The sequence below is a fragment of the Hyla sarda genome, chromosome 8 (assembly GCF_029499605.1).
Source record: "Hyla sarda isolate aHylSar1 chromosome 8, aHylSar1.hap1, whole genome shotgun sequence".
NCBI lineage: Eukaryota > Metazoa > Chordata > Amphibia > Anura > Hylidae > Hyla > Hyla sarda.
In genome coordinates, this window is record NC_079196.1 from 230,768,562 (window position 1) to 230,783,480 (window position 14,919).

At 41.3% G+C, this 14,919-nt stretch overlaps 1 protein-coding gene across 4 annotated transcripts in view; it reads left to right on the plus strand.

Moving 5' to 3' along the window:
- Positions 1–7,937: 7,937 nt before the first annotated feature.
- The window catches only part of LOC130284955 (RING finger protein 112-like), a 228,822-nt gene continuing 221,840 nt past the window's right edge, over positions 7,938–14,919 (plus strand). For all 4 annotated transcript variants that reach the window (XM_056535938.1, XM_056535939.1, XM_056535940.1 and 1 more), the window contains exon 1: positions 7,938–7,962. The gene's annotated coding sequence lies outside the window, so the exon portion shown is untranslated. The remainder of the gene's footprint in view (positions 7,963–14,919) is intronic.

Below are 14,919 nucleotides of genomic sequence, written 5' to 3' on the forward strand. Positions count from 1 at the left end.
GGATTTTGAAGAGAAAATTTGTCCGGAATTGAAGGCCACGTATATTTACAAAGCCCCCATAGCTCCAGAACAATGGACCCCCCCCATATGTGACCCCATTTTGGAAAGTACACCCCTCATGTAATGTAATAAGGGGTACAGTGAGCCTTTACGTCCCACAGGTGTCTGACAGATTTTTGGAACAGTGGTCCGTGAAAATGAAAAATTACATTTTTCATTTGTACAGCCCACTGTTCCAAAGATCTGTCAAATGCCAGTGGGGTGTAAATACTCACTGCACCCCTTATTAAATTCTGTGAGGGGTGTAGTTTCCAAAATGGGGTCACATGTTGGTGGCCACTGTTCTGGCACTACGGGGGGCTTTGTAAACGCACATGGCCCCTGACTACCATTCCAAACAAATTCTCTTTCAAAAAGCTCAATGGCGCTCCTTCTCTTCTGAGCATTGTAGTTCGCCAGCACAGCACTTGACGTCCACACATGGGGTATTTTCATACTCAGAAGAAATGGGATTACAATTTTGGGGGTCATTTTCTCCTATTACCCCTTGTAAAAAGGTAAATTTTGGGGGGGGAAAACAGCATTTTAGTGGAATTCTTTTTTTTTTCATTTACACATCCAACTTTCACAAAAAGTCGCCAAACACTTTTTGGGTGTTAAGGCTCACTGTACCCCTTGTTATGTTTCTTGAGGGGTGTAGTTCCCAAAATAGTGTGCCATGTGTGTTTGTTTTGCTGTTCTGTCCGGATGGCTTAACATCTGAGTGGTACAGGACCTTTAAGGAGTCTTTATCTCCCCTCTTGACTGACGTATTCAATGAGTGTTTCTCCTCGGCCACTCTGCCGAAGTCAATGAGGAGGTCAGCCCTGATTCTTCTCTCAAAGGGTAAAGATCCCAGCCGTATTGAGAATTGGAGGCCCATAGCTCTTCTCAATACAGACAGGAAGCTTCTGGCTAAAATACTGTTTAATCAGTTGGGGAAGTTTGCACCCCGGCTCCTTTCGGAGGCCCACCACTGCACTGTTCCAGGCCGAAGCACTTTAAGTGCTGTCCTTAGTGTCAGGGAGGCAGTGGAGCGGAGTAGTGCAGGTCTCTGGAAGGGGTACTTGCTGTCCCTGGATCAGGCCCTGGATCGGGTGAATCACGAGTACCTCTGGTCCGTCCTCCTGAGATATGGCTTACCGAGTACTTTTGTTAATTGGCTTAAGATCTTGCATGTAGGGGCAGAGAGTTTCCCACTGGGGAACGGGTGGTCTGGACGCTCTTCTGAGGTGGGGACCGGAGTCTGTCAGGGTTGTCCTTTGAGCCCGCTCTTATATGTGTTTGCGATCGATCCCTTCCTTAGGAGGGTGAGTCGTGGACCATTGACGGGAGTCGGGATGAGTCTGGCGGAGCTGGATGTCACCCAGAGTGTGGTGGCGTACGCTGACGATGTCACTATTTTCGTCTCCGAGAGAGAGGAGGCCGATGTGGTGATGTCGGAGGTGGACCGCTACTCGGAGGCATCCAGGTCTAAGATCAATGTGGATAAGTGTGAGAGTCTCTGGCTGGGAGGTGGAGATCCCACGTTTGAACTCCTGGACACCCTTCCAGGGCCCCAAGAATCAGCAAAAGTCTTAGGCTTTACATTCGGCCAGGATGATTATCCCACCAAAAACTGGGATGGTAAGCTCCAGGATGCCACTCAGAAGGTGGACCAGTGGAAGGGTTGGTCTATGACCCTCGGGGAAAGGGTTCATTTGATCAAATCGTACCTGCTCCCCTTGTTTATCTATCTGGGCAGTGTATGTATCTTGCCAGAGGCTTACTACACTAGGATCTACAGCCTGTTTTTCCAGATGTTATGGGGGAACAGGATGACCCTAGTCAAGAGAGAGGTTACGTACCGCACGAGGAGACTAGGAGGTTTATCTATGGTAAAACCTGTGGTGTTCTTTACGAACACCTTCTTGAAAGCTAACATTGCAAACCTCTGGAAAGAGAGGGCTCCTCCATGGGTAATCTCCTGCAGGGAATGGTTTCGGCAGGGAATGTGGTTTTTGGTGTATTGTATTGTTAATATTTCTTTGTTGTAGAGTATGTATATATTGTTTTGTATATATTGTTCTGTTTAGGTAGGAAGGGGTGTATTTTAGGTTGAGTGGGGGGGTTTTGGGGGGTGGTGGTGTTGTGTACCCAGGACCCAGGACTGGACTGGTGCAGTGGGTACTATTTTTGGGGTCTGGCATGGGTCAATTGTGGACAAAAACTGTGACCTATGGACTCTGACCCATGTCCAGAGGGTGTGGTGGGTGATGGGATAGTTTAGTATAGGTTGTTTCTGTGTTATGGATTTGTTTATTATGTATATTCTATATGGTTTTATGGATATATATATATATATATATATATATATATATATATATTTTTTGTATAATGTCATAGTTATTTTGAGAGGAAGGCAGTCGGACCAGTTTTCAGTTATTATAGTAAAGTGTTAAGAGTATTCATTCCCTTAGTTACGTGAGCGTAATGTTGTGATTTTCTTTGGTATTATTATGTTTGTGTCCTAGTGTGGATTAGTTTTTGTTTGTGGGTATGTGTGTGTGTGTGTGTGTGTAGGGGGGGGGGGTTAGGGGGGGGGGGGAGAGAGAAAAAAAATTGTTTTTCCAAGTTGGATTATTTTAGATACGGCAGCTAGCCATATTTTTGTTTTGTTACGAGGAGGATAAAAAAAATAAAAATAAAATAAAATAATTTATCTACCATAAATTGAATCCAATCTGTTTGGAGTTTCCAACCTTAAGGGCAGATTGATTTGTCTCTAATAATCGAGTTGTTAATCATCTGACATTATTTGTTCTTCCAGTAAACTTCCTCCTACTATTGAATGAAACCACAGAACCAGCCCAGCAAGTCTCTCACACCAGGCGTGACCGTTCAAAACAAACTTTCACTTTCCTTTAAACTCAAATAAGTATAGAAAAACATAGGAGAGGCACAAGCTACAAGGCGCTGCCACATTGTGAGTATATTGTATCCTATATTACTATATTGGGGATTCTCCACGGCTGAGGACTGTGCAGGATTCTTAAGTTGGGGTGCTGGACAATGACATTGGCTCTGATTTATCAATCAGCCTGAAACCCTAATGTTCTGAGAAAAAAAATTGGTTTTCCAAGTTGGATTATTTTAGATACGGCAGCTAGCCATATTTTTGTTTTGTTATGAGGAGGATAAAAAAAAAAATAATAAAAAAATAAAATAAAACAAAATAATTTTTTTCTTTTTTATAAATAAATCTGTGAGGTTATGTTTCCTGGTTTGGCTAGTTTGGATATTTTTAGTTTTTGATCACAGCAAGGAAAGCTTTATTTATGTTCATTAGGTGTGTGTGTGTGTGTGTGTGTGTTGAACTATAGTAGGTAATGATAAATTTTTGGTTTACCTGGGCTGGCCGGTTAGGAAGGTTTAAGTTGTTATTTTGAGACGTATAGTTTGTTTTTATGTTCAGTTTTGTTAATTATGATACAGTGAATTGAACTTGTTTTGTAAAGTTTTGTACTTTTATAATAAAAAAATGTCAGCAGAGAGCACTGTGGTCAGACTGGAAAGAAATTCAAAGAGAAAATAAATTCTTGTGGAGCATAGAGCAGCTCATAAGTACTGAAAGGGATAAGATTTTTAAATAGAAGTAATTTAAAAATCTGTTTAACTTCCTGGCACCATTCAATTAAAAAAAAAAATGTTTTCCGCCAGAGTACCCCTTTTATACAGTGCTTCCTCTATTTGTGTTTGGTGTCAGGAGAGAGAAGGGCTGGAGACTGAGTAACAAGGAAAATAAAGAAAGGGGCTGAAGACTGAGCTATGAGGAGAGAAGAAAAAGGAACTGGGAACTAGACATTCAGGAGAGGAAAGATAAGAGCTGGAGACCAGAAAGTAAGGTGGCTCCTCTGATAGATTTTAATCTGAATAAAACAGAACAGCTTGCAATGTATGTGAGCACATTCAGGCTGCAGAAGAGAAACTGAGCTAAATATATCAATAAAGATGTATATCGCTGTTAGGTTACATTGCTAAATAATCATAAGCTAAATCTATTTAGTTTAAACTGGCATATAGTAACATATATCCGGCCTCATATGGATCAACTTTAGATCGTACTTACCTAATTATGCGGTCACCTACTACATATTGTGAGAAGGTGAAAGGCATGGTGGTTGATGGGCATTATGTGTCCCTGAGGCTCCTGGCCTTGGTGAAGTAAGAGCCGGTATAATTCAGTGTCTGTGTTGTGATGCAGTCTGACACTGTGGCCGTAGTATGGCTGGAAGGCCAATCCGGGACGGCTCTTACTGGGAATGGTCAAGTGTAGGGTGGGAGCCATTCCCCACAATCCAGGCCATCTTTTGTTGGCCTAAAAGCTAGGCTGCCTCACCAGCTGAGGGGGATTTTCTAGTTGCAGCTGAATGTGGAGATCTTCCCTGAGAGTTTGGAAGCTGGTGAGCAGACTGCCTGGAGGCCTGAAAAAGACTTGCTTGATGCCACATTGCATGGTCTCAGGTGTGAACAAACACCTAAGGGACGCAGGTGGACTTTTGTTACCAAAAAAGAGCAAGAAGCCTGGTACCAGTATGTATTAAGATCGAAGGATATATATACTTCTTGTGTAAGAACAACGTAGAGAGGTAATGTGCCTGCTAAGGGTGGTGCTCACACGATGCGGTACAGTCCATATTATGCATAAAGGTAAAAAGAAAAACTGGAGCAACTCCCCCGAGACCCGAGAGGTATTAGCAAGGTATTTTCTTTATTACATATAGTGCAGGTATAGGTGCAAACCACGGGAGGCAGATGTAACGGTGGGGGAGTTACATCTGCTACTCCCCCACCGTTACATCTGCCTCCCGTGGTTTGCACCTATACCTGCACTATATGCAATAAAGAAAATACCTTGCTAATACCTCTCGGGTCTCGGGTGAGTTGCTCCAGTTTTTCTTTTTACTTTTATGCATAATATGGACTTTTGTTACGTTGTCCTTTGTTCTGCATTTAAAGACTGTTTGCTGTTTGCCCAGTATAAAACACTGAACTTTTATTTGAAAAGTCCTGTTTCCGTGCCTCTATACTGCAACCGCACCTGTCTGCAAGAGCAAGTCATCACAATAGCTATAACTTTTATGCCCTTTGGGCCTTCACCAGCCTCTCTCAATAATCTGTCAACCCTGTAATTTATCTACCATAAATTGAATCCAATCTGTTTGGAGTTTCCAACCTTAAGGGCAGATTGATTTGTTTCTAATAATCGAGTTATTAATCGTCTGACATTATTTGTTCTTCCAATAAACTTCCTCCTACTATTGAATGAAACCACAGAACCAGCCCAGCAAGTCTCTCACACCAGGCGTGACCGTTCAAAACAAACTTTCACTTTCCTATAAACTCAAATAAGTATAGAAAAACATAGGAGAGGCACAAGCTACAAGGCGCTGCCACATTGTGAGTATATTGTATCCTATATTACTATATTGGGGATTCTCCACGGCTGAGGACTGTGCAGGATTCTTAAGTTGGGGTGCTGGACAATGACATTGGCTCTGATTTATCAATCAGCCTGAAACCCTAATGTTCTGAGAAAAAAAATTGGTTTTCCAAGTTGGATTATTTTAGATACGGCAGCTAGCCATATTTTTGTTTTGTTATGAGGAGGATAAAAAAAAAAATAATAAAAAAATAAAATAAAACAAAATAATTTTTTTCTTTTTTATAAATAAATCTGTGAGGTTATGTTTCCTGGTTTGGCTAGTTTGGATATTTTTAGTTTTTGATCACAGCAAGGAAAGCTTTATTTATGTTCATTAGGTGTGTGTGTGTGTGTGTGTGTGTGTGTGTTGAACTATAGTAGGTAATGATAAATTTTTGGTTTACCTGGGCTGGCCGGTTAGGAAGGTTTAAGTTGTTATTTTGAGACGTATAGTTTGTTTTTATGTTCAGTTTTGTTAATTATGATACAGTGAATTGAACTTGTTTTGTGTTTTGTAAAGTTTTGTACTTTTATAATAAAAAAATGTCAGCAGAGAGCACTGTGGTCAGACTGGAAAGAAATTCAAAGAGAAAATAAATTCTTGTGGAGCATAGAGCAGCTCATAAGTACTGAAAGGGATAAGATTTTTAAATAGAAGTAATTTAAAAATCTGTTTAACTTCCTGGCACCATTCAATTAAAAAAAAAAATTTTTCCGCCAGAGTACCCCTTTTATACAGTGCTTCCTCTATTTGTGTTTGGTGTCAGGAGAGAGAAGAGCTGGAGACTGAGTAACAAGGAAAATAAAGAAAGGGGCTGAAGACTGAGCTATGAGGAGAGAAGAAAAAGGAACTGGGAACTAGACATTCAGGAGAGGAAAGATAAGAGCTGGAGACCAGAAAGTAAGGTGGCTCCTCTGATAGATTTTAATCTGAATAAAACAGAACAGCTTGCAATGTATGTGAGCACATTCAGGCTGCAGAAGAGAAACTGAGCTAAATATATCAATAAAGATGTATATCGCTGTTAGGTTACATTGCTAAATAATCATAAGCTAAATCTATTTAGTTTAAACTGGCATATAGAAACATATATCCGGCCTCATATGGATCAACTTTAGATCGTACTTACCTAATTATGCGGTCACCTACTACATATTGTGAGAAGGTGAAAGGCATGGTGGTTGATGGGCATTATGTGTCCCTGAGGGTCCTGGCCTTGGTGAAGTAAGAGCCGGTATAATTCAGTGTCTGTGTTGTGATGCAGTCTGACACTGTGGCCGTAGTATGGCTGGAAGGCCAATCCGGGACGGCTCTTACTGGGAATGGTCAAGTGTAGGGTGGAAGCCATTCCCCACAATCCAGGCCATCTTTTGTTGGCCTAAAAGCTAGGCTGCCTCACCAGCTGAGGGGGATTTGCTAGTTGCAGCTGAATGTGGAGTCTTCCCTGAGAGTTTGGAAGCTGGTGAGCAGACTGCCTGGAGGCCTGAAAAAGACTTGCTTGATGCCACATTGCTGGTCTCAGGTGTGAACAAACACCTAAGGGACGCAGGTGGACTTTTGTTACCAAAAAAGAGCAAGAAGCCTGGCACCAGTATGTATTAAGATCAAAGGATATATATACTTCTTGTGTAAGAACAACGTAGAGAGGTAATGTGCCTGCTAAGGGTGGTGCTCACACGATGCGGTACAGTCCATATTATGCATAAAGGTAAAAAGAAAAACTGGAGCAACTCCCCCGAGACCCGAGAGGTATTAGCAAGGTATTTTCTTTATTACATATAGTGCAGGTATAGGTGCAAACCACGGGAGGCAGATGTAACGGTGGGGGAGTTACATCTGCTACTCCCCCACCGTTACATCTGCCTCCCGTGGTTTGCACCTATACCTGCACTATATGCAATAAAGAAAATACCTTGCTAATACCTCTCGGGTCTCGGGTGAGTTGCTCCAGTTTTTCTTTTTACTTTTATGCATAATATGGACTTTTGTTACGTTGTCCTTTGTTCTGCATTTAAAGACTGTTTGCTGTTTGCCCAGTATAAAACACTGAACTTTTATTTGAAAAGTCCTGTTTCCGTGCCTCTATACTGCAACCGCACCTGTCTGCAAGAGCAAGTCATCACAATAGCTATAACTTTTATGCCCTTTGGGCCTTCACCAGCCTCTCCCAATAATCTGTCAACCCCGTAATTTATCTACCATAAATTGAATCCAATCTGTTTGGAGTTTCCAACCTTAAGGGCAGATTGATTTGTTTCTAATAATCGAGTTGTTAATCATCTGACATTATTTGTTCTTCCAATAAACTTCCTCCTACTATTGAATGAAACCACAGAACCAGCCCAGCAAGTCTCTCACACCAGGCGTGACCGTTCAAAACAAACTTTCACTTTCCTATAAACTCAAATAAGTATAGAAAAACATAGGAGAGGCACAAGCTACAAGGCGCTGCCACATTGTGAGTATATTGTATCCTATATTACTATATTGGGGATTCTCCACGGCTGAGGACTGTGCAGGATTCTTAAGTTGGGGTGCTGGACAATGACATTGGCTCTGATTTATCAATCAGCCTGAAACCCTAATGTTCTGGTTTTTTCCCATTGCAACCAATCACAGCTCAACTTTCACTTTACAAGAGCTCGTTAAGATTCAAAAGCTGAGCTGTTATTGGTTACTGTGGGAACAACAGACAATTAGGGTTTCAGGCTGATTGATAAATCTTCCAATTATCTTTCATTCTGCACCCAGAGCGGATTAGTACAGTCACAACTGCTGCATTTTGTGTTATACAAGCCACATCTGCATTGTGAGTACATTGTATATGATATTACTATATTGGGGTCTTCGGGGGGACCGGGGCTGAGGACTGTGCAGGATTTTGATGGTAAAGAGGGGGGGCAGGGGACAATGATATTATCTGTTAATCTATGTCCACATTGGATTAGTACAGTCACAACTGATGCAGTTTGTGTCTTTATTTGAGTTATAATTTCAAAAATTTTGGTAAAATTTTTTGGGGGCAGTAAATTCAGTTTCTTGAAGGAAAGTGTTACTATAGAACCAGTATAACAAGGATAAGAGACTGAAACTTCCCTTTGTCCTCACTACAGTGCTTCCTCTGTGTGTTTGGTGTTAGAATGTGTTTATATGAAAACCCTAAAATTGCTCAAGTACAAAATGAATTTAGAAACAATTAAATACAAGATATACCTAAATATACCTAGAAACAATCAAATACAAGATACACCTAAATATACCTTATAAATATACAGCACAAACACAATGCCTAAAATACGGTATGGGCAATGATCTATAGGTTAATAATGTCCCAGAATAGATATAAAAAAAGCCTTTAGGACCCCTGGGGAAGTCATCAAGCAATGACTTTAAAGTTTACCCTTGTTTGCAAGTAACAGGAGTGTCTGGAGCCTCATTATTGCTCTTGCAAATTACAATTTTAGGGACAAGTCCCCAAGGACTGCCCTAAACTAGAGACTACTTAACTAAATTATTAAAACTTAACTTTTATTACAACCACTTAATTATAAATTGTGCTTTTGGTACCATAGTGAAAAATGTTAAAAAGTCCGGTCATCCACTGTGTGACTACAAAATAGGTCAAAATTGCCCATATGCCTTGTGATCAGTGTCACAGTGGGAAAGTCTAGTTGGACCAGACAGTGTCGCCACCGCTGACTAGAGAAATTCCCACCCTATTCAAGTATTACTTTTGTGTCACTAGGATGCCGTTTTATAAAAACATTATAGCCCCTCCTGCTAACATTTCGCCAGCGTACCCTGGCTTTTTCAAAGAAGTGAGGACCTCTTGAAAAAGCCAGGGTACGCTGGCGAAACGTTAGCAGGAGGGTCTATAATGTTTTTATAAAACGGCATCCTAGTGACACAAAAGTAATACTTGAATAGGGTGGGAATTTCTCTAGTCAGCGGTGGCGACACTGTCTGGTCCAACTAGACTTTCCCACTGTGACACTGATCACAAGGCATATGGGCAATTTTGACCTATTTTGTAGTCACACAGTGGATGACCGGACTTTTTAACATTTTTTCACTATGGTACCAAAAGCACAATTTATAATTAAGTGGTTGTAATAAAAGTTAAGTTTTAATAATTTAGTTAAGTAGTCTCTAGTTTAGGGCAGTCCTTGGGGACTTATCCCTAAAATTGTAATTTTCATTGTTTTGCCCTGAGACACTTAGGAGTATTTGATTGGTTTTTCATTATTGCTCTTAACATTATGGGTACACCCCCAGACATGACAGTATATGCACCCCAGGTTCAAGGACTTTCTAAACTAAAAATGAATGGGCCTATAGAGGGATCCATCTGGTTAGTAAGACCACCAAGCTACACATGACACTACTGTGGTAGCCCTTTTGTGTATGGCAGTGGTGGAATGGTACCGGTATATGAGGGGTTAATGTTAACCCTATAGTTTGTGACGCCAGGCTGAGGGCTGGTATGCTGAGGCTATGCTCCGGCCTATCGCCGCCCTTCCCAGTAATGATAGGTGCATGAAATGACTGAAGGTCCACAAGGAGATTGAACTTGAACTTGAACCACTTTACTTAAGTGCTTGCAATACATACAAGGCACAGTAACAGTCTAATGCAAACAGTCCTTATATTGCTCAGTGACTGACAGTTGCTGCGGACCTTGAGCTATTTAGAAAGTCTCTGAATTTAGGGTAGATATTTGCAGATCTGTCCGGATTTAGGGGTATTATTAGGTCCGGTGATGCTGCAGAGTGTCTGGAGATTGATACACTCTATATTTTGAATGATACAGCCGTTGCCGCAAGGCTCAGGCCTAACTCACTGGGATCGTTGCTGCTCGGATCCTTCTCGTTTGACAGCCCAGGAACAAGAGAGAGAAAACATGGCCGCTGCTCCCTTATATGGGCAGGGGGCGTGGCGAATCCGATTGGTCCGAACATCTGTCATTCACCATTACACAGAGTAATGGGATTGCATACGTCACAGGGCCTCCAAAGGTCCTTAAAGTGGTATTCCAGGAAAAAACTTTTTTATATATATCAACTGGCTCCAGAAAGTTAAACAGATTTGTAAATTACTTCTATTAAAAAATCTTAATCCTTTCAGTACTTATGAGCTTCTGAAGTTAAGGTTGTTCTTTTCTGTCTAAGTAATCTCTGATGACACGTGTCTCGGGAACCGCCCAGTTTAGAAGCAAATTCCCATAGCAAACCTCTTCTAAACTGGGCGTTTCCCGAGACACGTGTCATCAGAGATTACTTAGACAGAAAAGAACAACCTAAACTTCAGAAGCTCATAAGTACTGAAAGGATTAAGATTTTTTAATATAAGTAATTTACAAATCTGTTTAACTTTTTGGAGCCAGTTGATATATAAAAAAAAGTTTTTTCCTGGATAACCCCTTTAAGCAGAATACCATAGAGTTTACCTAGTCACGTGACCCGCAGGTCCTGCAATGCTATGGAACAGGTAATTAACCATTTATTTACATATATATTACTATATTTACATCAACCTTACATAAATTACTGAACTATTAGTTGGAATAGAGGCGACAAGGGGTAGACTACACAACAGGGATCCCTACGTCCTAGGGACTCTGGCTATGGGGACCCACACATACATAGGTACCGTATAAGATGCGGTACCGGGACACCACACTACCATATACTTTTCCAGAGGGACTACCACCCTCATGTATCCTGTGAACACAACAGTTTCGCTCCTATGTGAATTTATTCTGTGGGTGATTATGGAGGTAAAGCGTGTATAGATATGCTAACAGGGTGTGATATTGTCCGAGGCATAACAGATTATGCTGTATGTATTGTTCAGGAGAGTAGTGGAGCGTTTGTTGCCAGGTATGAGGAGCTGAAGTTCCAATAGGAAAGGACCCAACTGAAGGGCAAGATGCATAGTTCAGCGGCACATATATAATTAGAATGGGATTTTGGATTAGGGACCAGAGTATTATCAGTGGCTGCAGATCAGCATGGGAAAGAGTGAGAAGGCGTCTGGCTCCAGAGAGTCAACTGTTTTGTCATCCAGACAGTCTGATATGTGGGCCTGTGGCGTTGGTTGGCATACCTCATTTTTTTTTTTTTTTTCCTCCTTGTCTTTTAATAGCTATAAGTTTTTTAATTTTCCATCTACAGAACCATTTGAGACTTGTTTTTTGAGGGACCAATTGTTCTTTGTCATTTCACCACAACATTTACAGTAAAATAGTGCAGTGCACTTTACAGTTAAACTGATAGTTATTTACTAACATGTTCCTGATGGTTTTTTTTATAGTGTTTGGTGGCTGAATTTCGGTGCCACTTTGGTGAGCAAGATTTTGTGTCCAGAAAAAAAAATAATAAACCCCACCAACTCTCCACTTTTCTCAGAAAACCCAAAAAAGGGTCGGGTCCAACAGGAAAAGTGGGAGTGTCCTGACAAAAAGGGCATGCCCCTAACAAAAGGGGCATGTCCCCAACACATTTATAAGGGTTTTCACATAAAATGTGGTGAATTAGAGTTCTGGAAAACCTGACAGCTCAGAGCAGTTGTAAAAATAGCAAAACGTAGGGAAAAATTGTTAAACACTGTGGAAAAATACCCACAATAAAAACTACATTTCACTTTCAATAAATCAGCCCCATCAGAAACACATTAGTAAATAACCCCCATTGGGCCTCATTTACTAGGGGCTTTTCTGAGTAGATTTTGTAGGGTTTTTTGTTTTGTATGTGACGTTACAGAATTTACGACAAAAATCCGTAAAACCCTACTAACTCTACACTTTCCTCAGAAAGCCCTACAAAGGGGAGTGGCCACCAGGGAAAAGGGGTGTGTCTCCAAAAAAACTACATTTTCGAGAAACAACCCTACAAATTTCGAAAGCCCCACAGCTAAGAGCAGGTGTGAAAAAAGCAAAACATAGGGAAAATGGCCAAATATAAGATATATTAATAAATACTATGGAAAAATACCTGTTGGAAACAAAAATTACAAAGAAAACTACACTGCACTTTTAGTAAATGAGGCCCATTATCTTTATTCTGTAGGTTCGTATGATTGCAGCAATACTCAATGTATATAGGTTTTGTTTTATGTGACTAATTAAAAAAAAAAAATAGTAATCCTCTTCTATAGCTCTTTTGTTTTTCTCTATGCGAGGCTGTATGAGGGTACTATTTTTGTTTTGATGGGACCTTTAGTCACTTTTTATCAATTTGTTACTGGCATATGAAGTGACCAAAAATCAGCAATTCCGGACTTTAATATTTTTTAATATTAAGCGCTGCGGAATCTGTAGGCGCTATATAAATAAATAAATAAAAATAAATTTTTTCATATCTATGTCATTGACTGTACCGTTTCATTAAAATTACAGTATTTATCGGCGTATAACACGCACTTTTTAGGCTAAAATTTTAAGCCTAAAGTCTGTGTGCGTGTTATACGCCGATACACCCCCAGGAAAGGCAGGGGGAGAGAGGCCGTCGCTGCCCGCTTCTCTCCCCCTGCCTTTCCTGGGGTCTAGAGCGCTGCTGTCGGCCCTTCTCACCCCCTGGTTATCGGCGCCGCTGCCCGTTCTGTCCCCCTGACTATCGGTGCCGGCGCCGATAGCCAGGGGGAGAGAAGCGGCGCCGACAGCCAGGGGGAGAGTAGGGGCAGCGGCACCCATTGCCGGCGCCGCTGCCCCGTTGCCTCCCCCCATCCCCGGTGGCATAATTACCTGAGTCGGGTCCGCGCTGCTGCAGGCCTCCGGCGTGCGTCCCCGGCGTCGTTGTTATGCACTGAACGGCGCGGCGCATGACGTCAGTGCGCCGCGCCGTGCATAGCAACGACGCTGGGGACGCACGACGGAGGCCTGCAGCAGCGCGGACCCGACTCAGGTAATTATGCCACCGGGGATGGGGGGAGGCAACGGGGCAGCGGCACCGGCAATGGGTGCCGCTGCCCCTTCTCTCCCCCTGGCTGTCGGCGCCGCTTCTCTCCCCCTGGCTATCGGCGCCGGCACCGATAGTCAGGGGGACAGAACGGGCAGCGGCGCCGATAACCAGGGGGTGAGAAGGGCCGACAGCAGCGCTCTAGACCCCAGGAAAGGCAGGGGGAGAGAAGCGGGCAGCGACGGCCTCTCTCCCCCTGCCTTTCCTGGGGGTATATCGGGGTATACACGCGCACACACGCACCCTCATTTTACCATGGATATTTGGGTAAAAAACTTTTTTTACCCAAATATCCTTGGTAAATTGAGGGTGCGTGTTATAGGCCGGTGCGTGGTATACCCCGATAAATACGGTATATTTTAATAGTTTGTACTTTTAGACAGATGGCAATACTACATAGGTTTATGTTTATTTTTATTTAAATTATTTTATTTGAAAAATGGGGGAAAAAAAGGGGTGATTCAAACTTTTATTTGAATAGGGGCTTATTCACATTTTTTACAACATTTTAAACTGCAGAGGCTGCTAGTAAGGGACCTCCAATCGTCAATCCAGCTGATCAGGACCCTAGGATTACCCCATGATAAGCCAGTGGAGGTCCCCATCAGACAACCTCAACTCAATTAAATTCTGATGTTCCTAATGCTGCACGGTAAAACACGAAAACACAAAAAAATTCCAAACGCCAAAATTGCAGATGTTTGGTCACATCACGTCCCAGATAAAATGTTATGAAAAGTGATCAAAAACTCATATATATGGAAAAATACAGTTAAAAACTATAGCTCATAGCACAAAAAATTTACACTAAGATAGCTGTAGGTGGAAAAATAAAAACGTTATAGGGGTCAGAACATGGCACTGAAAAACTAAATTTTTTTTATTTTTTTAGTTTTCATTTTTTTTTACCTTATAAAACACAAAATACCCAAGTTTGGTATCATTAGAATTGTACTGATCCATAGAATAATTGAGAACCTTGAAAAGAGTGTAAAGAGCCAAAAAACATGAGCCAAAAATAAAAAAATTGCTTGGTCATAAAGGGGTTAAAGGTTAACAATGTTCCTAGATGAATACGTTGAGGGATGTCATTTTTAAATTGGGGTGAGATAAGGGATATCTAGCAGCTAGGCCTCCTAAAAAACACTTCAGAAATGAAATGGCCCCTTAAAAATTTTAATTTGGAAATGTTAAAATAAAATAAAAAATTAAAGGTTAAAACGACTTTTTTTTAAATGATGCCAATATAAAGTAGACATATTGAAGATTTACATGTCATGAACATCTTTCTAGGGAGCAGAGAATGAAAAGTGTTGAATATTTAACATTTTGAGAATTTTATTTTACAAATGATAGCTGAAGGTATAAAATTTGACATAAAGTACAATGTGTCACAAAAACCAATCTCAGAATCACTGATAAGATAAAGCATCCCAAAGTTATTAGCTCATAAATTGGGA